A 16,663-nucleotide genomic window follows, 5' to 3' on the forward strand; every position below is an offset into this window, starting at 1 on the left:
GAAAGCTTCCGGGCAATACAGTGATTTCCTTCCAATAGGCTAATGATTAATATTAGTTATTTCCATTATCGAAATATTAAATAACGATACAAAATATTTTGAGGGTCTGTATCGGTTGTCATGAGTACTACGTAGCGTAAATTTGACTGTACACTACTTTTTTAATCTCTGATAATGGATCGATGTTTATCTAAAGAAAATATACTATTAGGGCAAATATTTTCTTGAAAATAACATATTTCCTCTTACATTATAAAAATAAAATACTTTTGTTTGTTAAGTTAGTATTTTCTTTTCATTTCTTGCGAGAAACAAAGAAAATGAGTTTACATATTTTGCAAGTCATTCTTCGTAGAGTTTACTGTACGTCACGTGTCGTGACGTCATGTATCTGGCGGAAGCGAGCTGACAAACCGAATGATTTCCTTTCGTTGTTACCGAGTAATCTTATTACAGCATTCCCATCATCGAAACACCCAGTAACGATATCAAGTGTTTTAGTGGTCTGTATCATTAGTTATAAGATTAGTACAACTTACCGTAAATTTAAGAAAAAAAGTCTGATGATGTCATATTTCTGGCGGAAGGCAAGAGGCAAATCAAGTGATTTCCCTCCGATGCATTACTATTCCCATAATCGAAACATCGAATAATGATATATAGAATTTTTTAATAATTTTCAAAAAAAAAATATGAAGATACAACTGAATTAAAAACAAAATACACACACACACACACACACACACACACACACACACACAGAGAGAGAGAGAGAGAGAGAGAGAGAGAGAGAGAGAGAGAGAGAGAGAGAGAGAGAGAGAGAGAGAGAGAGAGAGAGAGAGAGCATATTCCTTTTATAACTAATGTCTATAAACGAACTGTATGGAAAATGTGATACCTTATAACATATTGGCGCTGATGTAATATGCATTATGAAGAAATTTCGAATGTCAAGAAAATTATATAATCAGTGTTATTCGCACTATATATATGTGCTCATAATAGTAATACGGCAGCGTGACCTTGAGATCAGCTGATGCCAACCGAAAGTAAATTAAAAGTATTTGTTGATTATTGATATGCTCAAGAAATTGAAAAATAAAATATAAACGTTCTTTAATAAACCACAATTAAACAGTAATGTCTAATGAAATATAAAGGCTTAATATTGAACTACAATACTGTATGAAGCTTTAAAAATGAACTATCCGTATACGATTGCGAGAGCGAGCACACACACACACAGAAAGAGTTACAACGATTTCGCATTATACCTAATGGTTAGACGAACTATATGGAAACTGATTTCCTGTAACATATTGGCGTTGATGTAATATTCATCATGAAGATATTCCTAATAAGTTAAGAAATGATAAAAAAATATGCCATATGTACGTACGCCATATTTTGATACGGTAGGTAGCGGCACTTTCAGATCAGCTGATCATAACCAAAGGTAATCAAAATTTTCAGTACTCGATTGTAAAATGCTTCCAAAATTGATGAATAGAATACAATACCTGTAATGCATTTATAGAGCATATGATATCCTATGAAACAAGAAAATGGAATAATGATAGACAGTAAGAAAATATTGACAAAATATGATCCAGATGATTGCCGAATCATAACGTATCAAAATAAATCTATGGAAACTTCACTTTTCTAGTTCGACATACGGCCAACTCGACTTACGACTCATCTCTCGGTCCCTATCTCGGTCGTAAGTCGAGCAATACCTGTATTACCACTGACTGCCTGCATAGCTCTATCACTGATTGTATTATACGATACGACCTATCGTCTGCATTTGACAACATACCCCTGCAGGTCACATGTCATACACCCTCCCTCCCGGTGGTACCCATCCAAAGGGAGAGGCTAACATCCATCACATGGGACTTCAACCTCCAAAAATCCACTGCATTCGAACGCTCATCTGAAAGTAATCTCCGCTCGATAACTCAACCTGCTGAAGCCCTGCTCTGTAATAATCCTAAGTGCCGCAATGAACAGCCTAAAACAAAACTAAAGGAATTCTACGTAAATATAATAAATGCCTTACGGAACTCGGGCAGAGACACGTTTAGACTCTCTAGAGGTAACCATCGAAACATACCTGGTTGGAATGATTTAATTAAAAAAACCTCTATGCACACTCTCGAGAAATATTCCTTCTTTGGAGGAACGATGGTAGCCAGAGAGAAGGTCCCCTTACTCTACAGATGAGGCAAGAGAGAGCAAAGTTCAAAGTTGCTCTTCGTCAAAGTCGTAGCAACGAAAATCAGCTCCGACCCGATGCATTGTCTAGAAAATTGACCACCCATGACTTAACCCATCTTTGGAAAGACATTAATTCACTAAACCCAAAGTCAAACAAATTATCGCAAAGAGTAGGGGATGCAGTTGGCAAAGAATCCATCGCAAGAATGTGGGGGCATCACTTTAGCACCATCCTAAATTGTATAAATGACCAAAATACCCAGAATGAAGTAGATACTCTCATCAATATCAACATGGAATTTCAATATAGTGACCGTATCTCCCCATGTGACGTGTGCGAGGCTATCAAGAAATTACCTGGTAACAAGGCATCCAGCTGCGATGGCCTTCTGACCGAGGCTTTCAAATTCTGCCACCCTATAATTTATATCCTATTTGCTGTACTATTCAATACCTGTATAATACACCAATATCTCCCCGAAACCCTTCTACTTGTCCACTTAATACCTTTCATAAAACACAATCTGAAGGATGCGAGTGACCCAGGAAACTACCGTCCCATCGCCATCACAACAACTTCATCGAAAATATTTGAATCTCTTCTATTCCGTTGCGTTGCACCCTTTCTCCACACCGCCAACAATTTGGTTTTAAGACTAACCACTCGACTGACACCTATATATATATTCTAAAGGAGATATTGAATTTCTATATATCCTCGGCCTCACCCGTCTACTTATGTTTTGTGAATGTGCAGAAGGCATTTGACAGTAAACTATCTGAAACTCTTTATGAAACTACGCAAAAGGGGAACTCCTCTATATCTCATCGGCATATTATACTGTTGGTTCTCAAGCAGTTCTGTGTCAAATGGGGCAATGTCCTATCCCAGCCATTCAGTTCATCTAACGGTCTCAGGCAATGAGGCATCCTCTCACCATATTTATTTAATGTTTACACAGATGTTTTGAATGTCAAACTGACTTCACTTCCCATTGGTTGTACGGTTAATGGCTTTACCGTAAATAACCTTTGCTACGCTGACGATATGGTCCTCATCTTCCCCTCTGCTCAAGGCCTACAACATCTTATTGACACCTGCAACGCATACGCTAATGAACATGACATAATCTATAACGAATCGAAGACCCAGTGCATGTCTATCCTTCCCAGAGCGCTCCAATTCGTAGAAGACCCACATATTTTCCTCCAAAACCATCAGCTAGCATTTGTCAATAATTTTCCTTACCTAGGTCATATCATTACGAAAGATTTAAAGGACACATCTGACATTGAAAACAGGTGACGTAAATTGTGTTGTCTAGGGAACATGGTAACGAGAAGATATGCCTTATGCCGCCAAGATATAAAAAAACTCCTGTTTCAAACATAATGCTATAATGTGTACGGATGCTCGGTATGGGCAAATCGATGAGGCGTATCACAGTCATTCACAATGATATCCTAAGACGCCTCACCAATACCCCGAGGCACCACTCGGCTTCAGCGATGTTTGTTGGAAATAGACTGGATAACCTAAAAACCATCATTCGATGCTCTATAGTAAGTCTCACCTCCCGCCTACGATCTAGTGAAAATCCCCTAATTCAAAATGTGCTTGCAAGTGCAGCTAGAATAAAATCCAAAAGGTGGGAAACCTGGAATAAGGAAGCGTCAGTGCAATGAATTGTATTTACTAATCTTTGTTAGTGGCTATGCCAAATCTTCATCACTAAATAACTTAGGTATAATACCCAGTAATGTTAGGATAACATGTTTTATTATGTTATATCTCTGTTGTCTGGAAGTCCTGTATTTCCTTCACACCACCTGCTCTGTGACTAGATTTATTTTTTTCCCGAGTTCTATCATTATCCAAGCAATTTTTGTTCTAACATAATTATCATTGTCATCGCCATTTTTTTTTCTCTCTCTTTTTGTTTAATGATAATGCGGTTGTGATTTTATTACCCAGACCTTAGAACTCTGTGGTCAACCTGCTAATTGATGTTTGTACTATATCACTGATATTATTGCATATCTCATCTTTTTTTGCTGATATAAAGTAAGATCACTGTAGCCCTATTGTAACTCTGTATATGGCTTTTGCTGAAATAAAGATTATCATCATTATTATTTACCATAAAATCTAGGGTGGTGAAGGGAACAAGAACTTTTAAATATCTATTGGTAGATGTCTATGGGAATAAACTTTGCATGGAAACCAAGTGAACCAAATTAATCTTTGAAATAATAAAACCATTAATACTGTCCAACCTTGTGTTGGCAAAAGTCTTAGAGATATGAGAGTCCGATATTTGACAGAGATCACCAGAAGTGTTCTGATTAGGGGTAGTCAGTTTTGGCTTTAAAAATAAAATGTTACTTAATTTATAACGACCACATCGGCCTCTAAGCCGTAAAGTACCAATCAATTACTGTATAGTAATGTACATATAATTTTAAGTATCCCAATTTATATAAAGTGATACATTACAGTATAGGTAATTCATGTTAAGTACTTGTATAGAGAATGTAAAATTCACTTCATAGAGTAGAAATCCAATGCTGAATATTGACTTTTCTCTGGTCTATTGGACCCAATTACTGTATTCTATTATACCTGAGGAAAATGAGGAAACAGAGCGATGAATCTAGAGATGAATCTCTTGCGCATCCATAGTTGGATTGAGCTACGGTAACTGTGTGCGTGTGTCAAACACACACAAAACATACACACACACACACTCTCTCTCTCTCTCTGTATGAGTGCCAATATTTTACACAAGTATATATGTGGGCCAATATTTTACCCAAGTCTACTTTTTGAGTTACTGTACGCTGTGGACAAAGATTGATTGATTGATTTAAAGTTTTCAGGCATCCTGACATCTAACTGTGGACAAAGAAACAGACAAGAGGTGAAACTTTAACTTCCTTGGTGGAGATAACCTGACATTCATTTCATATGAAACGGGATTATTTGTTAACTTTTGCAACAGTAAATCAAAGGTATTTGAGTTAGGTGAGGCCTAACCTAGGGAAAAAATTTAACAATAAACGGCTCAAAAAACCTTCTTGGAATCTGTGTTCGTGAGCTGGGAGATCTTCTATACACTAAGATTGAGGAAATATAAAAAAATATTCCAATTATAGAGATTTTTCCTATACCTATTACCCATGACACAAACCTTTTGACACTGTCTAGACAAGGAGTCCGCTGACACGCTGAGGTAGCCATATGGCGAAGCTCGGAGAGAGGAAAAGACCCTTCTCCAAATGGAGACTTATCACAGGTTTTCAACATTGGTTCTGTCCTTGACTCATTTTGCCTTGTAGGTTTACCTGGAAGTTGAAAATAATATATAATGAATTGCAATTATGAAATATTGAAGGAACTGATACAATATGATAAACTGCTATAAAATATTGCATCTTATTGGTGTCTCTATTTCCTGGATTTTCAACAAATATTTAAGAATTTAGTAAATTACTAATATTAACCCTTTTATCCCCAGGCTATTTGGAACTTTCCAACCCTTAATCCCCAGGCATTTTTTTTTCAAGCACAATTTGCAATATAACAAATTCGAAGATAATTTGTATTTTTCCTAACCATACAAACCTTAGCTATTTACAGAGGGTTTACCTTTTAGCGCAGCTGAAATGACGAGCCAATAGTTTCAACGAGGGTTAATTACCCCCGCGCTAGTTAGCGGGGGATGGGGAAGGGTAGCTTGCTACCCCTCCCCCCTCCACACACCGGTGACTTGCTTCACTTCACTTAGAGGTAGGACTTGACTTGGGGGTCAGGGACGGCGGGCACATATGTGTAAATAGCTAAGGTTTGTATGGTTAGGAAAAATACAAATTATCTTCGAATTTGTCATTTGTTCCGTAACCGAAATACAAACCACGCTATTTACAGAGGGTGACTTACCCCTTAGGAAGGGTGGAAAGTCCCCAGCCTTACTGACTTCGGCTTGCCCGGGGGCTCGATCCCTCAGTGAGCAGCACTAGAGAGAGGGAGCCCCTGTACCTCACAAGTTCCTAGCATCGCTAGGAACGAGTGGCCTACATAAGCAGTGTGAGGAGGAGAGTGTGACTCGTCCTATAAAGTTGACCTTGAGACCTTCAGATAGGAATTCTAGGATAGGACGTTTCCCATACCACCTCGTCAGGGTATGGGAGATGCAACAGTATTAAGCTTAATACTAGGAGCACAAAGAAGCATGGGTTACCTGCAGAGGTCGAGGTCAGCTATGCGAGGACCAGGATGCTGCTTCCCCAAGAGAGGGGAGAATGAAGAAAGAAGTAAGGGTCAGACATACTCTTCAATTCACGCAGACTAAGACCGGGTAACAACGCCCTCAACCTACTGCTACTTGTCCAAAAAGGAGCCTGAGGTTAGACCAGCTGTTGTGCAGCCACCACAGGGCCGATAAAAAACGTATCGAGGCTCCTGTGGGTCACGTCTTGCAGGTAGTGGGCTGTGAAGGTCGTTTGACGCTTCCAGACCCCAGCTTGAAGTACCTGCGTCACAGAGAAGTTTCTCTTGAAGGCCAGGGATGTAGCAATACCCCTGACATCGTGGGCCCGAGGGCGACGTGACGGAGGAGGGTCAGGATTCAGGGCATGGTGGATAACCCTTCGAATCCAAGCTGAGATGGTGTTTCTGGTGACCCTCCTCTTAGTCCTGCCTGTGCTCACAAAGCTCGCACATGAGGACGGACTGCAGCCGTTCTCTTCAAGTAGTGCCTCAGACACCTCACTAGACATAGTAGCAGCTGGTCTGGGTCGCTTGTTACAGAACGGAGACTCGCGATCCTGAAAGAGTCGAACAGAAAATCTGGCACTCCAGGATTCTGAGTCTTGGCCACAAACTCAGGGACGAACTTGAACGTTACCTCCCCCCATCCCCTTGAATGGGCGATGTCGTACGAGAGACCATGAAGTTCACTAACTCGCTTGGCCGAAGCCAAGGCGAGTAGGAAAGCCGTCTTCCAAGACAGGTGGCGATCAGAGGCCTGGCGTAATGGCTCGAAGGGAGGTCTCTTAAGAGACCTGAGGACTCGAACCACGTTCCAAGGAGGGGGTCTCACTTCCGACTGGGGGCAGGTAAGCTCATAGCTACGTATGAGTAAAGAGAGTTCTAGCGATGAAGAAATATCCACGCCCTTCAATCTGAAGGCCAAGCTTAAGGCTGAGCGATAGCCTTTCACTGCCGAGACAGAAAGGCGCATTTCTTCTCGCAGATACACGAGGAAGTCCGCTATTGCTGGAATAGTGACATCGAGTGGAGAGATACCCCTTCCACATCACCAACCACAAAAGACTCTCCACTTTGCTTGGTAGACTCCCTCAGAGGACCTTCGCAGGTGCCGAGACATTCTCTCCGCAACCTGTTGCGAAAAGCCTCTCTCCGCGAGGAGACGCTGGAAGCGAGGCTACGGCCCTGTGAGGGACGCCGGAGTGGGGTTGTCTGAGAAGCTCGTGTCGTGGAGGAAGCTCCCTTGGGAGATCCGTCAGGAGTTGCAGAAGGTCCGGAAACCATTCCGCGTGATGCCATAGCGGAGCTACCAGAGTCATGGAACAGTTGACCGATAGTCTGGTCCTGTTGAGCACCCTTCTCATCAGACAGAACGGTGGGAAGGCGTACACATCGATGTTGTCCCACCGTTGCTGGAAAGTATCTTGCCAGAGTGCCTTGGGGTCTGGGACTGGTGAACAGTACAGGGACAGCTTGAAGTTCAAGACTGTCGCGAACAAGTCCACAGTCGGGGAACCCCACAAAGTCAGGACTTTGTTGGCTATCTGAGGATCCAAAGACCACTCGGTACTCACTATCTGCGAAGCCCTGCTCAGACTGTCGGCGAGCACATTCCTCGTGCCAGGAATGAAGCGAGCTGACAGTGTTATCGAGTGGGTCCCGGTCCACCTCAGTGTCTCTACTGCAAGATGGGATAGCTGTTGCGAAAAAGTGCCTCCCTGCTTGTTGATATAAGCCACTACCGTGGTGTTGTCGCTCATCACCACCACGGAGTGACCCGCCAGGGACCGTTGGAACTGCTGAAGAGCCAGAAAGACGGCCTTCAATTCTAGCAGGTTGATGTGTAGGCACTTTTCTGATTCTGACCAAAGGCCTGAGGCCCTCTGGTTCAGAACGTGCGCACCCCACCCTTCCTTTGACGCGTCCGAAAACAGAGTCAATTCCGGGGGGAGGACGAGAAGACTCACTCCCTTCCGCAGGTTCTCGTCAGCCAGTCACCACCGGAAGTCCGTCTGTTCCAGAGACCCCATTGGGATCAGAATGTCCGGGGAATCGGATCCTTGATTCCACCGGGACTTGAGCCGCCATTGAAGGGATCTCATCCTGAGGCGGCTGTTTGGAACCAGACGGGCCAGGGAGGATAGGTGGCCTAAGAGACGCAACCACGATTGGGCGGGGAGTTCTTTTCGCCTGAGGAAGGGTTCCGCCACCCTCCTCAGCCTTGCTATCCGGTCGTCTGATGGAAAGGCTTTGTGGAGATTGGTGTCTATTAGCATGCCTAGATAAACCAGTCGTTGGGACGGCTGCAGAGAGGACTTCTCGAGGTTTACCACGATCCCCAGATCCTGGCAAAGATCCAGAAGCCTGTCTCGGTGCCGAAGAAGGGTCGACTCCGAGTCTGCTAGGATCAGCCAATCGTCCAGGTAACGAAGGAGACGAATGCCGTTCCTGTGCGCCCAAGATGAAATCAGGGTGAACACTCTGGTGAACACCTGAGGAGCTGTGGAGAGACCGAAACACAGCACCTTGAACTGGTAGATCTTGTTGTCTAGGCAGAATCTCAGGTACTTCCTGGAAGACGGATGGATTGGGATCTGGAAGTACACGTCCTTTAGATCCAGTGTACACATGAAGTCTTGTGGTCTCACCGCAAGTCTGACCGTGTCCGCTGTCTCCATGCTGAACCGGGTTTGTTTGACAAACCTGTTCAGAGCTGAGAGATCGATGACGGGTCTCCAGCCTCCAGTAGCCTTCTCTACAAGAAAGAGTCGACTGAAGAAGCCTGGGGAGCCGTCCACGACCTCCTGGAGAGCACCCTTCTCGAGCATGGTCTCGACTTCGGCATGAAGGGCCAGCCCCTTTGCCGATCCCGTGGCATAGGAGCTCAACGACACTGGATTCGCTGTCAGGGGAGGTTGAGATGTTGTGAACGGGACGCGATAACCTTGGCCGATCACAGAGACCGTCCAAGCATCGGCCCCGTGTTGCTGCCACCTACGGACGCAACGCTGAAGGCATCCCCCCACAGGTGGACATGCAGGGGGACTGCCACCCCTAGGGCTTGCGGCCGCGGCCGCCACCCCTAGGAGTCTTGCCTCCCCTTGGCCTTGGCCTTGGCTGGAAAGGGCTGGGGCTTAGACACCACCTTCTTAGCTGCCGGTGCCTGTTTGGGAGCCTTACGAGGCTGTTGCTGCTGTTGTGGCGGGGCTGCAGGCTTATAGGGCCGAAATGTAAGGGCCCTGTGGAGGAGGGAGTCCGTGCTGGATTTCCTCCACCTCTCAGTCGTTCGCTCCATGTCTTGAGGCTCTCCCCCAGAAGGGAAGCATGTCGGAGCCTACACACATCTACGGCGGGGACCTTCAGATGGAATCTCTCGGACACAGCATCGCGACGCTTCAACACCGAGTTGGCCCACAGGGTGGTAACCTGGTGCGCCAAAAACTCAATGGAGCGGGTGCCCGAGAGCAAAAAGTTCTCCAGGGCCTTCCTATTGGTCTCCTTGGACAAATCCTCCGATCCCAATAGGATGCCCAGAGATCCTAGCCAGAAGTCCAGCCACGAAGTGGCCTGCATGGCACACTTAGCGACCTTCTCGTGGTTAAGGATCTCTGCCGCCGAGAACGACACCTGCTGGGCAGAGAGTTTCTCAAGGGGAACTACTTTCGCCAGCTCCTCCACAGAGTGATGGAGAGGAAGAGCGAGGTTGTGCTCACCCAGGATCTCGAAATACCTCCTCTGCTGGAGGCGAGGAGGGATGAGCTTGTTCCCGGCAGTGGAACGACTGGAGGAGGCAAGAAGTGTGAGCTGAGCGTTGGCCCTAGCCCTGGCACTCTTCAGCCCACGAGACTATGTCAGAGCTGCACTGGTCTTAGGGGCCTTCCGAACGTCAAACACTTCATCCAGAATCGTGTCTTTGCCTTCACGGGGGGCGATGACTGGATTCGTAAGCCCGTTAAGTTGCCTCATCAGGCTTAGGACCTGCCAGAAGGCATGTTCGGATTCTTGCTGTTCTCCTCCCTGCGGGCTGACAGCTAAGTCTCCTGCCCCAGGAATCTCTTCCTGGGGTGATACGTGGACATTCCCCTGGGTAGACGTGGGTTCCTGATGAATCCTTGCAGAGGATTTAGGGACGGTCTTGGAATCCTTTGACTCCCTCCTGGGAGGGATACAGGATCCCAACAATGAGGTTCGAGGGGCCCCTTCCTCACGAGACGAATCTCCTGCCTGAAGCGAAGTCTCCCCCCCTGGTGCCGAGGAGAAGACTACCGCCCCACTGGACTCACCTGAAGACGGAAAGGCCTCGTCCACGGGAGAAGGAGAGAGTACTCGTGCAGGAGAAGGGACCTTCGCGACCGACCTCCTGGGAACCAACTTCGCCCTGGGGGAAGTCACCACGAAGTCCACTCCTCTCTTTCTCTTCAGCGTAGGAGAGACAGCCGTTGGTTTGATACCCTGGCCGGCGAGTGCTGGTTTCATAACCCTCACTAACGCCCGTGCCAGAGGACCAAACCAAGTCTGCTGCTCCGAGGACAGAGTCCAAAATCCTCGCTAAAGGGAAATGGATCGGGCGATCCTTTGGAGTGGACACGACGGTACCTGCCTGAAAAGAAGGTGGGGAAGAATGATGTACTAACCTCTCCTCGTCCTGCACTACCAACCTGTGTTTGGATGGAGGTGATCCCAAGTGCCGTCTAGGAGCACGCGTTCCTGCTGCTACCACCGGCTGCGGAATTCGCCGCGAACGATGGTCGCGCGGGCGCGCAGGTGGATGATTGCGCGGGTGCACAGGCGAGCGGTCGCGCGGGTGCACAGGCGAGTGGTCGCGCGGACGGGCAGGTAAATGAACGCGTGTCCGAGGCGACGAACGCAAGCGTTGGCGCGACGGCGAGGGAACACGCTGCCGCGTAGGTGAGGAAGATCGCTGGCGATGTAGATCCACGGGCGATCGATGACGAGCTGGTGAGTGCAGTCGGTCAAGTTGGCGATGGAGCGATGTGGCATGTCGACGCATTGGCGTGCGATGGTGAGCAGCATGCGCAGGTGAATGACCGCGTAATGGCGAGCAGCATGCGCAGGTGAATGATCGCGTGATGGGGTGCGATGGTGATCAGCATCCGCAGGAGGGCGATCGTGCAGGGGCGAGTGATGGCGAGCAGCATGCGCAGGAGGGCGATCGTGCAGGGGCGAGCGATGGCGAGCAGCATGCGAAGGCAGGCAATCGCGTGATGGGGTGCGATGGTGATCAGCATCCGCAGGAGGGCGATCGTGCAGGGGCGAGCGATGGCGAGCAGCATGCGCAGGAGGGCGATCGTGCAGGGGCGAGCGACGGCGAGCAGCATGCGCAGGTGGCCGATCGCGCGATGGCGAGCTAGAAGCTGGCGAACCATGTTCCTTCAGGAGCGTTGGAGAACACTGGCGCGCTAGCTGTCGCTGTTGAACAGGCGATACTAAAAGATCATCACTGGATAAGGCATTATCAACCTCCCCCGGAGGAGGAGGGGGAACCGCCTCGCTATGGGAGGCGATGCCCTCTCCCCCCATCGAAGGTCGGGAAACAGAACAAGGGCCTGCGCTCCCACTTGGCCGACTCTCCTTAGGAGGCGGACGAGGGGGAGCTTCGGAGGAGGTTTGGGCGGCGGAAGAAGAGTCCCGAGAACCTTCCTCCTTCAAGGCTAACCCCGGAGGAGAACGGTCTCTCTAGGACTTCTTCTTACGCCGACGGCCAAACCTCTCCCACTGGGAGGCAGACCACTCCCTGCACTCACGGCACATGTTCTCCTGGTCACACCGTCGGCCCCGACATTGAGGGCAGAGGGTGTGCGGATCCGTATTCACGTCCGACATGAAAGTCCCACAAGGACGACCGGCAACTCCAGGGCATGTACGCATCGTAAATAATATAGAAGAAATAACTGAAGGTCAACTTCCAACCAACACACACGCTGAAAAGAAAAAGCAGAAAATTAAAGGCTGTCACGAGGGCGATGAGCAGACACGTCTGATCACCGCCGAGCCAAAAGTGAAGTGAAGTAAGTCACCGGTGTGTGGAGGGGGGAGGGGTAGCAAGCTACCCTTCGCCACCCTCCCGCTAACTAGCGCGGGGGTAATTAACCCTCGTTAAAATATTGGCTCGTCATTTCAGCTGCGCTAAAAGGTAAACCCTCTGTAAATAGCGTGGTTTGTATTTCGGTTACGGAACAAATATATTTTTTAAATTGCTGTAACAGCCTTTATTTTTGTCATAGAGAGGTCAGGTTGGTCTTATTCTTTTGGAAAATGCCTGATGTTTCTCAGTTATAAAATATATGCAAAAAAAAAAATTTAAATAGTTTTTTCGAAGTACTTACAAGTACGTCCATGAGGGTAAAGGTATGAGTTTTGTGAAACGTACCAGTACGTCCATTGGGGGTAAAAGGGTTAACCAAAGGGGAATCAGCAACTACATTTCATTCACAAAAATTTACATCAGTTTTGTTAATACACTATAAATTATCTTATAACTGAACAAATATAAAATACCAGATAACAGACAAATTCATTAAACTTCAAGTGTAGCTTTTTAAAATTAAAAAGCTTGATTGTCCAAAGACTACTGGTCGTTAGCTTGTGATCCAATTAACTTATGACCTGCAATATAATGGGTAAATCAACAAATTGCATAACCAAATGATTTAAAATAAACGGCGCGATACTCTAATTTCAAGAATCAGTACTAACAAATATAAATCCCTTTCTTGCCTAACTCTACATAGTTCACCAATCGTTCAGCTGGGCTCCACAAGTAACCTGGCACTGGCAGAATTGGAAGACCCAGGAGTACATGCCTGCAAACTATGAAGCGCGAAGTAGATGATAACAGTTGAAGTACCGAATTAAAAGATAAAGATAGACAACTGGCGAAATCTAATCAAGGCTCTTTCCATCAATAGGTGTGGGAGATGATGAACTCTATTTACATTAACTCAAAAACTGTTACATCACAATAGATAGAAATTTTCTTATGAATAAAAAGATTTGTTCTGTTTCTGTATGTCTTTTTACCTGCCTGTTTCGATGGAGTAAATTTTAATAGACTTTTAATGCAAGTGACAGGCTAATCATAATCACAAATTTTCAAAGTAATTTGTATTTTTCCTTTCTATACAAATCACAGTAGTTTAGCAATGCTATTATTATTACTACTAGCTAAGCTATAACCCTACTTGGAAAATCTGGATGATGTAAGCCCAAGGGCTCCAACAAGGAAAAGTAGCCCAGTGAGGAAATAGACTAAAAGAGAATTAAAGAACAAAATATTTGAAGATCAGTAAAAAACATTAAAATACTGTAGATCTTAAATGTACAAACTCATTAAACTATGAAGAGTCTCATGTCAGTCTGTGGAACATAAAGAAAATTCACTCCAAGTTTAAACTTTTGATGTTCCACCAATTCAAGAGTTTTCAGTTTGACTGGAACTCGGTAGTTATAGGCTACTGTACAAAGTACCCAATTAAGACTTTCACCTAAGGCTTACAGGTTGAGGAGGGAAATGAAACTCAAAAGACAATGGTTTGTGTAGGTAGGAAAAATATAAATTACTTTTAAAATTCGGGCTTTGTTCCTACGTTAATAAAAAGATTTCATCTTTTATGGGAGATATACTGTCCTCAGGAAAAGAGAAATTTCCTTTTACCATACTGGCCGCTTTCAAATCTCGAGATGTTAACACACTCGTATATGATAGATATACAAGATGGAGTACTGTCCGCATGAGTTCCTGTATCCCATACAGAAAATCCTTCAAAGTGAAGTGGAAGGGGGGGGGGGGGTTTAAGAGAGATGCTCTTTCCATGAAACCATGTTAAGGGATAGGCATAAGCTTCAAGACCATTTACCAGATCGTTCTTCCTGTGATTTGGGGATTCCATCCTTCCTTCCACCTCATCTGTGGTAGGAGAGCTGTGAGCGAACAGGTAACAAGAACAAGTGAATTAGTTCACTGACGTCTCAAGGGTGATAAACTCTAGGGGCACAAGTGCACACACTGATCAGTGTGCCCGATAATGTGGTTCTCGATCATATGGTTTCCAATCTCAGTAAGCGATCGGGGGTTGCAGTGGCCTATGTGGTAATGTCACTGACTGGTGATGTTTAGATTGGGGTTTGAGTCAAGCTCAAACTCGTTAGTTCCTTTGGTCCCTGCGACCTCACCATCCTTGTGAGCTAAGGATGGGGGGTTTACATGCTGAGCCATCAGCAGCCATTGCGCAGCCGTCCTTGGATCTAGCTTGGGTGCTGATCATAAGTATATATGGTCTGTTCCCAGGGCAATGTCACTATCCTTTGCCTCTGCCATTCATGAGCTGCCTTTAAACATTTAAACAAAGACAGCAGCTGTCACCTGGACATCTGTTCAGACCTAATATGGTAAGGTAGAGGTTCTTCGGATAAGATAAATAAAAGCATAGGTTAGGTAAGGGGGGGAGGCATTTCAAACCCGGAAACAAGGATCTGCCGTTGCCTAAGAGATTTGGCAAAGTCACAATAAATAAAATTTATAAATTAGTTTTTGGTAAATTTTTAGAAAGAGGAACTAGCCCAAAATAACATGAAAATATGTTTATATAGGTGATTTTAATGTGTTTTGCACGAATATCACTTTCATTTTCCTCGGAAATGAACGGTTTTAGACTTTACTCTATAACAAAGCTAACCTAGTCTAACGAACCCAACCTAACCTAACACAACCACCTAACCTAGGGCCCTGTACCCGTACCTAGGCCTAAAGGGGGGGGGGATTGACCCCCCCTAAGGCCACAGTGATTAGTAACAGAAGAATTAAAAGAAACATCCTGGGTGGGCCAGACAATGGCTTCAGTCATTGCATTCTATGAATAGTAACATTAGAAGAATGAAAAGTGGTAGGAATATTTAAATATAATTGGCTTTGGTTTGTTTAAAATGAGCCAAATATTTCAAAGTATCGTCACGTGGTGCGTGAATAGGTCACGGGGGGCAATCAAACGATGTGTATAGGTGGAACAAAAAGAGGGGGCGGAGCTAAGAGGTAATTTTGTGGGGGAGTCAAAGAGGGAACATCTCTCTTTAATAGCCACTGGCTTTAGTAAAAAACAGAGTCCTCTTTTTTGTAAACGTAACAAGAATCGATAACTTATATTCTATTCATCTCCGGGCATAACTAATGGTATATTCCTAATCAGAAAAGTGCGATTTATGCGTTTCTGAAGTATTTATAGGTCGCTAAGCTGGTTCCTCTTTCTAAAATAATACCTAGTTTTTTATAATAGTGAAGCCAAACACTACACATATGATTCCAGGAATTTCCAGTAGTCTGGGTCATGGAACTTGAAGTATGGGATATAGCACTGAAATCATGGGAATATGGGAAAATAAAACTGGTTAATTTAAAAGGAAAACAAATGGGTGCAACTGGTGACAAATAGACCACTAAGGTCTTCAATATGGGTTACAATACATTTAGCATAAGGTCCGTTTGGTACGGACCAAATTTGGGGGTTTATACAAACGACACAACCTATAATTTAATTTATTTAGCAAGTTCTGATATGGACCTTGATTTGACATTTCTACCACATAAGCCCTAAAAGTAGCTTGGGTTATAAACGAATTGACCTTTAAGTAGGCTACAACATGAAGCACGTGGCCACCATATACCAATTCCCACTCGACTAAATCTATATTCACCTAATAAAATCTCGGCATGTCACTTAAATTAATTAATTAAAGATAAAGTGGCGATAAAGATCGAATGATCACACTAATACTTACAGGAGAGTCACGGAAAAGGCACTAAGACATAAATAAATCTTAAATTTACGACTGACATCTTGTCTTGGGTGGTGACACTCCACCAGCCATGTTGTTAAAGGGACTATGAGAAGAAATTCCTACATAACCTATGAAATTTCCCCAAATTGAGAACAATTTTCCCCTAGTATTTTTCAACACAATCTACTTTCAGTGTTATAAATAATGCCTTATCTTTAAGTTACATTATACAAGGTAATTTCTTTCATGAATTATATATTTTTAACGATAAACAATAGATATTTGCTTGGTGCAGCAAGCTGGTTTTAAAAACTTGTCCCCAAAATCAACAGATTTCCTCGATTTGGGAAGAATTTCTCTAAAAGTAGGCGCCATGAC

The 16,663-nt window shown here is 44.8% G+C and overlaps 1 protein-coding gene across 1 annotated transcript in view; it reads right to left on the bottom strand.

Moving 5' to 3' along the window:
* LOC137615779 (uncharacterized) overlaps positions 1 to 16,373 on the bottom strand; it is a 32,876-nt gene extending 16,503 nt beyond the window's left edge. The window contains exons 1-2 of the mRNA XM_068345476.1: positions 16,286 to 16,373; positions 5,415 to 5,568 (exon numbers count right to left, since the gene is read on the bottom strand). The gene's annotated coding sequence lies outside the window, so the exon portion shown is untranslated. The remainder of the gene's footprint in view (positions 1 to 5,414; positions 5,569 to 16,285) is intronic.
* Positions 16,374 to 16,663: the final 290 nt, after the last annotated feature.

This window comes from Palaemon carinicauda, chromosome 22 (assembly GCF_036898095.1).
Source record: "Palaemon carinicauda isolate YSFRI2023 chromosome 22, ASM3689809v2, whole genome shotgun sequence".
Taxonomy (NCBI): domain Eukaryota; kingdom Metazoa; phylum Arthropoda; class Malacostraca; order Decapoda; family Palaemonidae; genus Palaemon; species Palaemon carinicauda.